The following is a 16,995-nucleotide window of genomic DNA, read 5'->3' as shown; positions in this document are numbered from 1 at the left end:
TACAACTCAAATTATTTCTGAAATTTGCTGGTTTAAAACCACAGGAAAATAACTCCTTTGACTTATGAACAGTTTTAGAAAGTTTTGAAGTCCAAACCACAGAATAGAAGCAAAAAATACCTGTCTGCTCGTACTCAGTGGCATAATTCTATTTATGGTCAATTATTGCAGATTATGAACACAATTTCCACTCTGATTTTACTCTTTTTTTTTTTTCATTAATATGGTGCTAATTATTTACATACCCTTGTAGTGTGTATGAGTCTTCAAAATAATTAGATAGGAAACAGATAGGAAAAAAGTGGAGGGTTCTTCAGTCAACTTACAGGTAACCTCCAAGGGGCCGAAGAATAAAAGTAAGTTCAGTAAAGAACAAATGCAGAATGAATGTCAACAGTGGAATGTTTGTTAGATGGATTGTGAAGAGAGCAGGGAGTGTGGGGCTACTGGCACATTTTGTTTGGCCAACAGTTTGGAATTAAGGTCTGGCCAGTACTAGATTACCCAGGGATATTCACATGAATAAAAACATTGTTTTCTTTTCTGGTTTATCCTGATTATCAGTGAGGGACCTCTTGCTGATTGGATTGAGTCAAGTAACTGCTCTGTTGCACTGTATTACCTGAATGTAAAATAATCCAGCAGCAACTTGTGAACTTGCCTGTTCAGATAGAAAAGATTGGTAGAAACATCTGTATACTGGAACTTAAAACTAAAGTTCTTTGAGTTTCATCTAAAGATGAAAAGATGATTTGATTACAGGTTTGATCATAAGAGTAAAGGGTAAAAATATTAACTCTTTTAATTCTACAGATACACAAGAGAAGAAAAGATCAGGGGTTTTGTCTCATATGCATTAGTCTGTTGGAAATTTAATTGACAAGACTCTGGAAAGCAAGGTTTGATATGCTTTGGAAAAAAGTTCACAGTGAGGTTTCATAAATTCAGACATTATTTCTGTTATTAAAGATACTAAAGTCTGTCTCTTTTTTTTTTTTAAATTCATGGAAACCAATTTAAATACTTAACTAGGTACCATTAACCCAACCATTGTAAAAGTACAGTAAGATATTTATTTCTTGTAAATAAGGAATTTGTCCACACATAAAACTCTTAAGCTCACTATCTCGGGAAAAAAAAAAAAAAAAGAGATTGTGTAGGATGTAAGCATTAGAATGAAGTAAATACAATTGAAATTACTGAGCTTATTAATCTAAATGCAATGAATACTAAATCCCTTTATGAATCATATCTTTTTATAGTTTTACCTCAGTTGAGACAACTTTATCTGTGTCCCTAGAGACATGTCATGCACACTTTATTTTTTAGCATGACTACTACTCTGTTAATCACAGTAGTGCAGTATCTGGCAATCTGCTGCTGGGGTTGCTCCTTACCATTTGTAAAAATTGACTTTGTGTCCACAGCAGTGACTCAAGCTGACTCTTCCCCCTTTTATTTGCTAAACAGAGAGTGACCACACAGAAGTGGGAAAGATGGGACCTCTGGCAATACAGCCCTTGGAAATTTGTCTTTTTTAGGGGAAAAGTACCTTCTTCCTCAGGCCTTTGTTGGAGGCATTGTCAGTCACTGTGAAGTCCCTGAGCTGTGTGCCTGATCAGAATGAAGAGAGAGAGCTTGTTCCTCATTGCTCTTTTTACTGGTGCCTAATCAGAAACCTGTAAGGACTTTTTAGTTTATCTCTTAGGGCATCTGCTGTTTGCTCTAAGCAGTCCCAGGCTCCAAATGGGAATGGAGTGGCAGGTTTTTCTGTTAGTTCTTTGTGGTTACAGAATGTTTGTCCAAAAGAGCTGTAGCTAGCAAGGCATGGATGTTATGTACTGTCCTTGATGCACAGAAGGGCAGGGATGCATTTGAATCCTTGCAGCTAAGCTTGGACAACTTCTTTCTCCTGCCTAAGATGAGGAATCCTAGAAAGAGTGATGACTTCTGTTTTCACTCAACTGAACTCTGTGACACCTCACAAATCTTTTACTCCTGAGCCTGCAGGTATTCCAGCCACTTGTCACTGTGTCCTAGGCAAGACAAAACACTATTAGTATTCTTTTTCATTGGCTACTTGCAGATTAGTGGATGTTTTCTTGAATTACCTGTGCTTTGGGAGCTCAGAATCTATATGTTGTGCAAAAGCTACCACACTGTATCTTGATTTTTCTCATCAAACAAGTTGAATGCAGGACCAGGAAATGTTATGTTTGAAGTATGGCACAGTTTAAAATGCAATATTGATATAAATGATATATGGAAATAGATTTCCTGGGTAGACCTGGTAGTGGTGGTTGACAAGACCTATAGATGACATTACATGGGTAACAGAATTACAAAATGAACATAAATTATTGCATTCACTAAAGAAAGACAATTAAAATGCATTGTGCCATAACAATCAGATATAGCAGCTGAAATTATCTACTGTCTAAAGAAAAACTTGCAATTTTGGTACCATATTATACAGAAGTCTTACTCTGAGTATTAACAGAAACTTTCTGGATTCTGGAAGGAAAATACATGATACCTGGATTAGTTCTGGGTGCACTGGTCGAGTATTCATTTTTTCTGTTAGAAGATCAGCTTCCCAAGGGACCTGCAACTTACTTTTGCAGATGTAAAAATTATTTCTAACTGAAACTTTATATATAACCTATTAGACAAGGAGGATGTTTAATAAATCATGCTTCTATAAAAAAAAAAAAGAAAAAAGAGTATTTCTACTTTGTGTTAATCTTTGCCTTTGAATGTACCATACATCATTTTAAATATATCTTTATCTAATAGTTTTTAACAGTTTTGTTGCACTTGGAAAGGTTTTTGGGTTTTTTTGAAGGGTGGAGAGGAGAGTCAATAGATAATATTTAATTGAGGAAATTCATAGTGACTTTTAAAATCATATTTCTCTGCCATTTGTAGGTATGGGGTTTCCTGATAGAGTGTGCAAAACCTTTTTAACTGGTAGTCAAGTAGCTCTGGTTAATGATGTATACACAAAAATAATCTTTTATATATTATATATGCTTTCTATGTAGTTTGTATATAAATGTGTGCAGTTGAACTGCTGAACTAACTGACAGATTTCTTATATATAAGAAATCATATAAGATTTCTTGCATGTGTATGTAGAAATATGTGAACACATCTTGTAATATAAACACTTCAGCCAAGGTATGGAAAAACTACTAGCAAAATGATACGTGGGATTTTTTAAATGGATTTTGGTACAAATTGGCTTGAACTGTTGCACAGAAAATAGTTCAGACACACTGTTCATCTGAGGATATAAACATACAAGCATTCTTTTTGTAAATGCTAGAGCTTTGTATTTCCATATCATTATTATTCCCATAGGAAGAGTGCTCTAAGTTGCTGTCCATGAACCTTGACTCACCCAGTCTACTCTCTGTTTTGCCAGTCAGTAGGTAGAATATAATTTGTTTAACCCTCAGTCAATTCTCTTTGGCTTCTACATTGAAAATGTTCCTTTTCAGGATACTTTTTGATGAACTGGAGAAATGGGTGGAGGGGAATGTATAAAATTCAACAGCAGGAAACATGGAGTCCTGTTCTTGGGGAGAAATAATGTTGTGCCCAAATGCAGGCTGAGGGTGGACAGGCTGGAAAGCAATTTGAATAAGAAGGTATGGGAGGGGTATGGGGTGATGGTGATATCCTGGTGGACCCCAAGTTGCCATGAGCAAACGATGCACAAGTGTGGCAAAGAAGGGTGTTATCATCCTTGGAGATGCTCACAATTTAACTGGCTGTTGTCCTGGACACATTTTCTTGTCCTCCAGCTCTCTGAGCCAGCAACTAGACTAGAAAACCTCCAGAGATCCCTCCTAACCTCAGACATTTTGTGAAGACCCTTAAAGCCTACAGGCTACCAGTCCTATTTTGGTGATGCTTTCTGATAACTAGAGCCTTTGTTGCTATGCTTTCTGTGTCAAAGATTGGAACTATAATTATCCTTTTTTTGCTGTTTCTGCTGAGGAAAGATACATTCCCATCTTTAAGTACCCAGATGCAGTAGTAATGGTATCCATGGAAGTACCTTAAATACATGGTGCATTGTACTCTATTTGCTTACAAGTTCTGTCTTACTACATCGTGTCAACATAGATATCTACTACTTGAAGGAAGAATCTGATATGAATTATTAGTCTATGTAATTATTTGAATATGTCAGAATAATTAAATAATTGTTATGCTATATTATAATGTTAGTCTCTGAGTGCTTCAAAATAATGCAATCAATAACACTAATTATAAAGGTTTGCTTTTATTTGTGTTGCAGTTGTGCTTAATAATCTGTGCCATGCATTGCACTACTTTGTTTCTATGAATATGTTTTGTATAATCAGGGGTAAACCATATATTGCTGTTTTGTGTCACTTAACTTTCCCCTGTTGCATTTTCTAGGAAGAGGAGTGCTTTTTTTTTTTTTTTTGCCTCTTTATTTAACTGAGGGAGAGATTAGTGATTCTGTGCTAGTTAGTTTAGCTCTGTGACACAGCAAAACTCCCTGGGTGGAACACTGAGGAGCAAGGTGCAGAATTACTGGAAGATGGTGTCAAACGTGAATTTAGAGAGTAAGTGGCTGATGCTTCTGTGAAAGTACAGAGTAGTGACATTTCAACTGGTGAAGCTACTAAGCTGCTCAGTATATTGGCCAAATATTTTTAAAGTGCTAAATCATCCTGTACACAGAACTGAGCTCTGAGCTCATGCACAGTGTGACAGTGCTCTGTATTTCTGTCCACGGTGTGTCACAAAGGGATAATAGTCACAAAATGCAGGGGCAGTCTCTGAAAGGGGTAAAAGGAGCTGTATGTTTTTGAGGCTCTCGGGAAGGATATATTTTAAAAGGAAATTCTCAACCTGTTAATTTCAACTTTACAATATTTTTAATGTTTTAAAGGGTGGACAGTAGATGAAGGAGGAACAGAAGGATTCTCAGTGCCAAATCAGACAGCTGTAAAGCCTGTGTCGTCAAAAAAGTCGTGGTATATAATTAGTACTCATCATTGTGAGGAACAGTAGTTACTCTGTGTAGAAGCACAAAGGGAAAGTACGTGATATACTTTTCATATTATAGAGTGAGAAAGGCTTCTAGCACAATCTAAACCATCCCTTGATTGATGATAATAATGGTAGCCGAGATGACATTTATACTTTTATTTTAAAGATCAGAGAGACAAAAATAGCAAATATTTCCTGGATGTTTCAGTGATACCACAACTTTGTGCTGTTAGTTTTGATTCAATTTCACAAATCATCAGCAGAAGTTGTCAGCGAAATAGTAACTGTTGAAACAGGGTTTTGTTTTTCTAATTGAGACTGATAGGCAGATACATTTATCTTCTTTGGTATATTCTGGTTGTCAGGTGTGAAGGTCTTTGTAAATATTGTATGTGTTAGTGAACGTTTTCAGTAGGTGTTCAGTAATAAGCATGTTAACTGTAAATCGAGATTACACACAATTCTTCCCAAAGTAATTTTAAATGGTCTTTTAAAGAATAAACTGAGTGATGAACCTACTAATTAGTCACCAATAAAACAAGTGAGTGACTATCTGCCTGTCAGTATTCCTCACAGTAATCAGTCTCCTTTGAAATATGAGATGTGAGCCAAATACAAATTCCCAGGCACTACACAGTATTTTTTAGAGATATTTTATGTTGTAATCTCTTGTTTGTAAGTACTACCTGAGCAATGATTTTTGGAGATGGATGGTTTGAGTTGAGTATAGACACATGTGAATTTCAGAACCTTTGATGCAGTGTTGTATATGATAATAAAACTTCTGTTCCCTGTGGGTACTGGGTTCAGGTTAGGTTTAAGATGGAGCAGATGGAGTGAATGAAATCAAAGCTCAAGAAAATCTGTTACCTTTGGAGTTGATCAGAAATGTCTGTCTTGAGTAGAATTGGTAAACATCACACAGCAAAGTCCAGAGGTTGACAGGACACAACCATGCAATTTAGTGGTGGAGAATCCAAGATGTTCTACATGGGATGAGCAAAGCGGATCCATAGAAGTGTGCTAGAATAAAAATTGTTCTCTTCCCCAGTAAAGGCTTCTGGTTCAGTTATAACCACCAGTCAAGGAAAGAGAATATTTACTTGATCTCAGTAAGGTGTCCAAATCCTGTCTGGCAGCCTGAATTGATGCTGCCCTTAGATATTTCCCCCACTCCACTTAAATTAGCTGCTTTCATGCTTTGCAGTTTTTTAACTCAGATGGTTGACAAGCTGCCAAAGGCCTTATTAGTTGTTTAATGTTGACTTTGCACTCATTTAACTTTGTTAACATGGTTTACCATCACCTTCAGGCTTCTGCCCAAAGTAAGTCATAAAGTTTTAAAATTTTAAAGAGTTCCTCTTCAATGCTTCGTTTCTTTCTGATGACTATCCTGCATACTAAAAGTGGAGCACCCAACATTTCCTAATCCTGCTAGAATTCCATTTTTACTTAGGACCATCTGAAAACATTTATAAACAAAGTTAAAATATTGTGATGCCTTGTCGTGTTAGCTGCCATAGCGACACATAAAATCGCTAACTCTGTATTAAGTGTACTTAGCCCTAACTTCTGCACCTACTGTAGGATGAAAAACTCTTGTATTTAAAGATAAATGAAACCTCCCAATAAGTCATCTGTGCTATGTGTATTTTTCCAGCACATGCCAAAATCATTTACTGAGGCAGAGCTGTTTTTAAGGTCTCAAATAACTGAAAAATACTTATGAATATTTATATAATGGTACGTTCCTTAGAATTCTCCTTCCAACTTCCAGAAAGCTGTTGAAAGACTTGTAACTGTATTTTGAACGTAGCAAAGTTTCAATACTGAAGCAAGATATGATTCATGGTCATAATGAAATGTGAATTGTTCTCATTTCTAAAACAGATGATGGGTTTGAGTTTTGCATTTGATATGGAATCCTAATTTAGGGGTATGCTGTGCATGTACAAATGTACAGTACTGTCTAGTCTGTTTTATCCTAGATGCTTGTGTGGGACTTGTTGGGGTTTTTATTATGTCATAATAATGTAATTAACTAATATATTTAGTGTGATCAATTAATTAGTGTAATTAAGACACAATAATAAAGGTGAGAGGAAAAGTTATTTCACTGTATAAAAAAATCTAAATTTATCTCATTTCCCTCAGTTAGTTTCACTACTGTTCTGTGCATAAATGATGATGCCTTATTTCTTCTATGAGGGGAAACATATCCTGTATCCTGCAAAGAATTTATCCCATGATCTTAGCAATATCAGAAACCCTGATGAGCATCATCTTTGTATCATGACTTAGCCTTAGACATATTTCTTCTGAATTAAATAATGCTTCACAGCTACACTGATCTTATTTGATGCTATCAAACTACTTTCAGTAACATAGATTAGGTTTTTGGAGATGCATATATGTAGTAAAAATTGAAATTAACTTTATTTCTGCAAGACATTTTGGGAATTTTAGATTGTGTTGAAGCTTCAGGAACCTTTAAAAGAAAGAAAAAGACAAAGATATTTATAAATTAAGGGGAAGAAAATATAAGAAAAAATAACATATGAACCCTGCAATTTTAATCATTTGCAACAATTTATGCTTTGGAATATAATTGTGCCACATCACCTTAATTTGGAATAGCACAGAAAATGTGCTGTCTTGTATTTCTCAAGGATTAGTGTGGATATCAACATTTCCTGCAGAAAAAAAGATAAATTAAAAATGTTGACAGGTAGAGGTAATATTGTGTACAGCAGAAATTCAGTGGAATGGGGAATGGTGTTGGTACATAAAAACTATGTTTACTGTTTAAACTATTATTGCTTTAACATGTCACTGAAAGGTCAGTCTTCAGGAGTAATGGAGAAGCTATTGGACTGAAGGCTAGGAAATAAATTGCAAAGGCTGTACTGTGAGTTCATTCCATCTCTACATTGTTCATAAGGTGAGGATAAAGTAGTGGCTGGATTTGTTCATATTAATTTGCTTGTGAGTTTTTTTTGTTTGCGTTTTGTGGGTTTGTGGGTTTGGTTTTTGGGGTTTTGTTTTGGTTTGGTTTTTTATTCTGTTTTTTGTGGGTGGGTTTTGTAATTTGTTCGTTTTGGTCTTTGTTATTTTCTTTTTTAATAATTGTCCTAGTTTTGGTGTAGATACAATCAATTATTTTCCTAGTAGCTGCTGCAGTGCTGTGTTTTGGATTTAATACGAAAATAACTTTGATACACACCAATGCTTTAGTTAAGGAATGCTTGCCCAAAATCAAGGGCTTCTCAGTGTCTCCTGCTCTACCAGGGAGCAGGTGCACAAGAATCTGGGAGGGTGCACAGCCAGGACTGGTAACCCAAACTGGCCAAAGAGATATTCCACACCACAGAACGTCATGCTTAGGATATAAACTGGGGGAGCTGCCCAGGAGGGGCAAATCACTACTTGGGGATGGGCCGGGCATTGGTCAGCAGGTGATGAGCGACTGTGTTGAGCATCACTTGGCTTTATTGGGTTTTATTCCTCTCTCTTTTTATTGTCTCCCTTTTCATTACTTTTATTAATGTTGTTGTCATTATTATTATTACATTTTTTTAATTTTAAGGATTATTTCAAGGATTATTAAAATTATTAAACTGTTCTATTCTCAAGTTACGGGTTTTAACCTTTCAATTTTCCTCCCCATCCCATCAGGCAGGTGTGATGAGTGAGTGACTTAGTACTTAGTTGCAGGCTATGTTTAAAACACAGCAGTAATAAGCAGGAATTAAGTATTTTCTAAATGTATAATATTCTCCAAAACCACTGGTAAGTTTTGGCATTCCTACCTGTCCTTATAAGATTTTAATCAACATCATCCTACATGTTTTAATTTGTTTCATTGAAAACAAACAAACAAACAAACAAACCCTCAGTAGGAATGATTTTTTTCTTCAACCAGAAGAGAATATGGGTAACACCTGCTGAGTTCCTAATGCATTCCAATACCAGAGCTGAGAAATCTGGCCTTGAGCCGGTGCTCAGTATGAAGCTGTGTTCTTGTGCTTAGGATTTCTGGTGCATTTATATAAAGCCCACTGTACATGAGTGGTTCTAGTCTACTCATATGGAGGCCTATTAGTTTTTTCTCCTATTTGTTAAGGTCAGTTATTTTAGAGACTATTACATGAGTTTTCAGTTTTTCCACCAGATTCATGTGTGCGCTCTTGATTGGCCAAACAGTGCATACAGCTTCAGGGTTGTTGCTTATGCAGCGTCCAGCTTGTCAGCTTTAAGTAACTTGCATTAATGTCTCCAGAGATGTGGAGAATCTCTGCGTGAGATTTTGAAAACAGAATCACAGGATCACACAAAGTAGGATCAGAAGGGAACTCTGGGGATGATGTAGTCCAAGCCCCTGCCAAGGCAGGGTCACCTAGAGCAGGTGGCACAGGAATGTGTCCAGGTGAGTTTGGAATGTCTGCAGAGAGGGAGACTCTGCAGCATGTTCCAGTGCTCTGCCACTCACAACATAAAGAAGTTCTTCCTCATGTGGAGGTGGAACTTCTTGTGGTTTAATTTATGCCCATTACTCCTTGTTCTGTCCCTGGGCACCACTGAAAAAAAGGTGTTAAAACATGTTCCTTTTACTTACCCCTTGGCAATAAGTACACTAATGGTCTCTGGGAGTGTTTTCCCCTCACCCTGCCTTAAGATTTGGGTGCTGGTTCTCAGGATCATCTCTGGTATCCTGGATCTGTGTGACACTAAATATGAAAGATTTGTCAGTGTGATGGAGGGGAGAGTAAGGCAACAATGCCAGACTTTTGTCAGTGGTTCTATGTTGCATGACAGGAGAAGAAGCAATGGGCATGACATGAAATAAGAAACCCCTTTTTTACTGTCATGGGGATTAAATAGCAGAACAGGCTGCCCTGAGAGGTATTGCTGTCCATGGACATGTTTACAGTCTGTCTGGCCATTGTCCTGGGTGCTCTGCCTCCTGTGCATGTTCTCTGAGCAGAGGACTGGACCAGGTGATCCCCAGAGACACCTTCCTGTTTTAAAAATGTTCTGTGGGCTTAGATTTGTAGGAAGCTGTCTGATGGTAGTGTACAGTGCAAACATGGCATAATAAATGTGTTCAGTCTAACAAGTGACAAATACAAATCGTTTTTCCCGTGTTAACTTCCGTTTAAACAAGAGAGCAGGTGACAGTTGGAAAATAAGATGCAGAGAAAATACGTTTGCTCATTTTACTGTGGTTGGAGGGGCCACTTCTGGCTGAATAGAGACACATAAAATATGTGGCAGATGTTATGACAGCATTTAATTTTTATTGATGTCCAAAAGATGATTCCATAATACATTCTTGTGGCTGTAATTTTGTAGATATTGAATTTATTTGCTTTCCATAGATTCTCTGATGCTTTGTATTATTACAGAAAGTGCTTAGATAAGGGAATAAGAATAACTCACAACAAATTTCACTAATGCTGGACTTAGAGTACCATGAATTTAGCTATAACACAGTGCTCTGCCAGTAAAGCTTTAAATCACTGAAATACCTTCTAAAATGAACACCAATATTTTTCCGTCTCAGTCTGGGAAGTAGAGTATAATCTGTATGTTCCTAGGCTGGTGAAGCATATAGAGGCTGGTGATATCCACCAAACAGGGAATGCTTTTTCCTTTGGGATCTGATTTTTATTTCTTTTTTTGTTTATTTGAAAATTTCTTGGCATATTTATAGAGTGGGTTTGAGCTATTTTTGTTCAGAGAATTGTGGTGTAGATCTAGGACTAGAACTGACTTGTGTAGTATATGATTTTGACTTTGTAATGTCCTTCCCTTTTAAGGCTGGAAGTCCGTAGGTCTAAAATGCCTGTTGGAACGTAACAGGTTTCATTATACTAAGAAACAATGTAATGTTTTCAGAAATTACAAAAATGGAGATTTCTTCATTGAAGTTCCCACTCTGGATACGGAAGCCAGCTGCAGGGTCTTCGGTTCTAGTTTTCTTATTGATCTTGTAAGTGTTTGCTAGATTATATGCATGGAAAAATCTGTTTTAACTTTAAGCTACATAATTTATTTATGTAAAGTAACCTCAACATTACATAGCTAAATCCTGATGAACTGATGGTTGGTCATGATAGATGTTTCATCTGAAAAACCTGAACTTGATTGAGAGATTTGAGAAAGCTTTGTTTTCAAACTCTTAAAACCTAAACATTTTAGCTGAAATTAAATGAATTCAGAAGATAAAAAAGCAGAATAATCTTCTGAAGAACAGGGCTAAATCATAACACATCATAGTGTTACACTTTGTCATTGCTCAATCGGGAGATGAGAAATTATCAGTTAAATAGTTGAATGCCTTTATTTCAGTCAATGAAACAAAAAGCTTTGATGGAACCAAAATGATTTTGAAGTTTTGAGATGTCACATTTAATGGCTGGAACTTTTTCACAGGGATCAGATTTCAGATTATAGTCTCAATAACTCTCTTCTGGGTGTTTCTAACTTCAGGGCCATGTGAGCTGGCCTTGGGAAGCCTGACTGGAGTCTGGCAGTACCCGGATACACTTGGTGGTGTTGCTCTAGAGCTAAACAGTCTTCAGTTAATGTATTTGTTTTCTTCAAACTAGTTAGCAATAGGAATCTTTGTACCCCTAGGAATGCTTTAGTTAAATTTTCTTTAGCAGCATTAGTGGATCAGCTGTTACATCCACCTCACTTCCTTGTTTGTGATTAAGCATATCAAGTTTAACTTAGCAGAATGTGATCTTTGTTTCCTAAAGAGACCCTCTGCTATTATATACTCTTGGAGTAAATATATTGGATATAAAATGTTATGAAATTGCTCTCCCTAAAAATCTGAAATGGCAGAAATAAGTCTGAAAGCTGCATCTCACACCTACCAGAAGAAAGATCACTTAAATACTGCATCAGAGGGAACATTTCTATCTGTGAAACAGTGCAAGCTTGCTGACATGAAAGAAAATACACCCTGTACCATAGGTTAGCCTCCTTTAATCAAAAATAGTTTAAAACCATAAAGAAACACTATATGTAGGGGTATAGTATATCTTATTTGGATTCCAAACTTCAATACTTTATTTTTTATCACTCTTCAGAAGGATATACCATTAGTTGAAAAAGAGAAAAAAATCATAATTCTGAAGATTCACCTTTAAAAAAAGTGTAAATGATAATAAATTTTGAAAATAGGGTGTTCCGTTTTTTAATAAGAAGGTTTTCTACTTTTTAGAACCAATCCCTAGTTCAAATAAGTGAGTTGGGGGAAAAACAATGTACCAAATTGCACCGAGTTAAATAAGGTTTGTGAGAATCTATCTGCTGTTGCTAATGTTGTAAGGTCCCATGTAATTTAAGTGTAAATCATTGCCTGAAGACTTATTACCTTCATATAGTTCCAGTAGTTATCTGTTTCTCAGAGATTACTTGGGATGGATGTGTCTTTAGAGTCTATTTTCTGACTTCTATCCTACAACTGAACACAAAATACAGGAACCATAGTGTACATCCTGAAAAATAAATGTCATAGGGATGTTTTGGCAAGGATTAGAAGGTTTAGAAAACCTGTTCCAGGAAACAAAATGTTCATGACTGAAACTTAACAATTTATAAAAGTTTAGCATTATAAAAGCCAGTCATGGCAGTGCTCTGTGTATTATTATTATATGCATTGAATTTATTTTTTGTATATATTCTGCCTTAAAGAATCAAAGCAGGAATAAGAGTAGTTCCATATATTCTGTTCACATTGTTTCTAAAGCCATTTCCGTTTAAAATAGGAGCTACAAGTGCCTGCCCTTGAAAACAGGGGCGGCTAAGTGGGTTAAGTTTCATTGAAAATAAGGTATTTGTTCTCAAGGAAGTTTATTCTCAAGGAAGTTATTTTTTTTGAGAACCTAGACATCTTTCAGTTCCTCTGTCAGTGATGACTTCTAGATGTGATGCTGTGGATTTGTGTATGTGCTGTGAGGTGCAGTGCATGGACTATGAGCTACAGTCTTAGGCTGTACTCAAGCTGACTGATAAACATGCAGTTTAACCAGTGCATAAATCCCCAAGAATGTGTCTGTATCTTTCTCAGTACAGTACTTGCATGTTGAGGGACTGGGTTTTACTTTCCACATAAAAAGAATTTAAATTGGAATAGCATAATATATTGTGTATGTTTTTTCTCTTCGTGTACGTATAGATGCTTGAAATCTTCAGAGAGCAGAAAGATTAATTTCACTGAGTTAATTTTGTTGTTTTTTTCTGGTTTTGCTTTTTGGTGGTTGTTTTCATATTAAATGTAGGTTTAATAGGTCTGCTTTCCTCTGTCTGTCTCTGAATGACAGTGTTGAGGAAATGGCTTCAAACTGAAAGAGAGTAGGTTTAGAATTAGGTATTAGGAAAAAAATTTTTACTATGAGAATGGTGAAACACTGGCACAGGTTGCCCAGAGAAGCTGTGGACGACCATCCCTGGCAGTGTTCAAGGCAAGGTTGGATGGGGCTTTGAGCAACCTGGTCTAGTGAAAGGTGTCCCTGTCCATGGCAGGGGAGTTGGGACTAAATGATCCTTAAGGTCCCTTCCAACCCAAACTATTCTCTGATTCTATGATTAGTTTTTTGTTATCAAATGCTGGACAATGCTTTGACTAACACATTCTTTTAGTGCACATGCACCAGTAACGAGTAAATAAATACATCTATAAGGAACATGTATGGGATTGTAAACACCAACGCTGACTGTAATGCTACATGTTACATGCATGTCATTTTTTAGGCTGAAAGTAAAATGATGTTCTCTTTTAATCTGTGACTTTTTTGACTAAACTGATTTGAAACTGCTCATTAAACTTTCCAAGGAACTGATAGAAATATTTTATAGATTAGTCTATAGTACGTGAACCTGTGTGGCTCTCTGCAAGTCGTGGTTAGTCTTTTATTCACTGGAATTTTCTAGCAAAACTGGTAACAGGCTCAAACCTTCATAAGGTTTTTTTCATTTAATTTATTTTAAATATAGTTAAGCCTTTTGCCATCAAAGATTGTTCTGCTTACACACCACTAATATGACTGAATTATAGAACGTATTCATGTACAATTTTGCAGTAGTATTATACATCTGTCCTTCAAAAAAAACCCCAGCAGAATGTTATGGGTCAGTCTGACCTACTTTTTATATAAAAAACTGATTGCTAAAAATTACTGTTCCTAGGAGCATTGGACAGTCTATATTTGTCAGATTGTGTCATCACTAATGTGCTATCAAAAGCTCACCAAAACCCAACACTTGCAGCATGACAGACCTGATTTTGAAGTGCATTTTCAGGTGTATCTTTTTTTCCTGTTTTAACAATCTGTGCTGTTCCTGAAGTGGTTTCTTTGTACCTCCTTAGTTACTATTTAGTTTGAGTTCACAAAGCAGTGATCAGGAGCTTGTTTTCTTCTACACGGTGGACAGCCAGCCTGAGAGGTAAAAAAAAGGTTTTAAATGAATTAATGTTAGTGTTAGTGTCATCCTACACAATGTGGTATCTAATATTGAGTTAAAACTTCTGTTTTCATTAAAATAATACAATTTCTATTGTTGTTTTTAGCTCTTTTGAAAAACATGTAAGATCTAATACAGGCATTTCTTTTATCTATACTTCTGAAGTTCCATATAAGATTTACATAGAAAAACTCTTAATTCCAGTGATGTTAAAGTCTTACATTTTCAGTTTGATTATACCAGTACATGGTAGTATTTGGGAATTACGAACAACTTCCCTACAACATGGTAGCTGGCTTTAGATTTTCACTCATCAAGAACTCTCAGATGTATTGAGAGAGCTTTTTTCAGCCTGCCAAAATGTTATTAGGAAATGGTGAAAGATAAAGCTTATACTTGAAGCTTCTCCAGAAGGAAAAGGTTCTTTCATCGTCAGTCTGGCAGTGGCAGTATGCAACATGCAGTCCCTGCATTTGCTTCCTGGTACTCTTAATGAGGACAACATGTAATACATAGGATATGTTTTACATGTGTAAATGCAAATCTACATGTGCAGATATAAACAAAAAAGGCCCCGGTGTCCTATCACATGAGACTTGCTATAGAGTGATGCTGAACTTCAAAGCATATGGAGAGTGAATATTTGGTGAGGCAAACAGATTTCTTTATGGTGAGATGATGTGGAGTAGAATAAAAATCTTTCTCATGGAAAGAATGCTAGGTATGTGAGTAATAGTAGAAGGTGGAAACTTGGAGAGAAGTCTGACTTCGATTTCAGTAGTTGCCGCTAAATTGTGTATTCATAATAGGACACTGCTACTTAAACCCGAAGTGGTGACTGCTTCATGGAACTGTGCTTATAAACAACATCAACAGCAACTGTGCTGGGACATACTGGGGTCCCACGTCGTAGTCAGTGAGATTTCCAAGTGTTGTATTTAATCTTTTCTACAAGTTGTCTGGCATCTCTCATGCGTCCTAATAGGGTGTTTATTTTTGTTTGTTTGTGGGGTTTGGTTTTTTTAGGAGTGGGAGCTTCTTGCTTGTGCTTGCATTTTCTAAAATAGAGAATTTCTTTCAGTGTACTTCAACATCAACATAACAGGACCACAAACAAGATAACTTCCAAGTTTTTATTTATGAAATCTGTTTTATGTGTACCTTAAGCATAGTTATTTTTTACCTAACCTGATTAAGTGCACGCATGAATACACACAGTCAGTTCTGAATACAGAGTGTGTTCATGGAGTGAAACACTAATGAGTTGCTTGTTGTTGTTTATGTTCATCAGACTTCACTAAATCCTTTTAAAAACTGAGTGTGACAAAGCAAAAGTCAGATGGTGATAATCTGAAGTCTTGCTTTTGTGGTTAAATTCAGACCAGTAGAGACTAAAGAGTTTCTCTTTTTCATTATTGATGTTAAGAACTTTCATGGATGATGGAAATACCTTCTGTAATGCCTTCTTTTGTAAATAAATGCTTTTCTAATACTCTCAGCTGGTGAAATATCTTCCTGGATTGATTTAAAAATTGTTTTGCTTAAAAAGGCAAGGGTTAATTGAGAATGTGTTGTAAGCCTGTACTCCTTTCCTTTTAAATGAAATCTTCATTTTTGTCATGCTTGAGTATTTAAAATATGTTTTGACTTGTCTGCATTTGAAAGGATGCTTACACAGTTTGATAATTTGTAACGGCTCAAGGCCAAAATGGTTTCTTTTTATATAAATAGCATTTTGGTAGGCATTTACTTATTAGTGCATTATTAGGTCATAATTTCTTTCCTTATCCTGAAATCATAGAGTCATAGAATATCCGGAGTTAGAAGGAACCTACAAGGATCATCAAAATCCAACTCCTGGGCCTGCACAGGACACCCCAAAAATCACACTATGAGTCTGAGAGCATTGTCTAAAGTTCTTGAACTCTGTCAGGGTTGGTGCTGTGACCACTGCCCTGGGGAGCCTGTTCCAGCATCCAGCCACCCTCTGGGTGAAGAACCTTTCCTTAATATACAAACTAACCTTCCCGTGACACAGCTTCAAATGTTTTTGAAAACATAATTTTGGTTACATGTGGGTAGTTTTCTTTGCACCAAGAAAGAATGTGACAGGTATAAATAGAAGTATTGCCTTGAAAAACGTGTCTTAGGATGTCAGTGTCAAAACTTTCAGTCCGATACTGAAATTCAGTTCCCTTACATGATCTTTAATTATGGAGGAACATTAAAAAGATATGAAAGTTCAAGAAAATATCCATCTTGAAATTTTAAAGTTTTGTCTTATGGAACTACAATTCAAAGTGTCATAAGTTTTCTGTACCAGTTGGACTCACTCCCCTATGAATTTCCATTCCCCAGCTCCATGTCCTTTTTTTTGCAGTAATGAGAGCTCTCAGGATGCATTGTGGGAGACGAGGGCAGGCACATATAAGACAAAACTGCTACATTCTCGCATTCCTTTTAATCTATATGCCTATATTTGCC

General features: G+C 36.3%; 1 long non-coding RNA gene across 1 annotated transcript in view; it reads left to right on the top strand.

Annotated features, from left to right (window-relative positions):
- Positions 1-16,995, top strand: part of LOC116782401 — a 110,780-nt gene that overhangs the window by 34,891 nt on the left and 58,894 nt on the right. The window lies entirely within an intron of this gene.

This window comes from Chiroxiphia lanceolata, chromosome 2 (assembly GCF_009829145.1).
Source record: "Chiroxiphia lanceolata isolate bChiLan1 chromosome 2, bChiLan1.pri, whole genome shotgun sequence".
NCBI classification, from domain to species: domain Eukaryota; kingdom Metazoa; phylum Chordata; class Aves; order Passeriformes; family Pipridae; genus Chiroxiphia; species Chiroxiphia lanceolata.
This window is presented reverse-complemented; position numbering and strand designations above follow the sequence as displayed.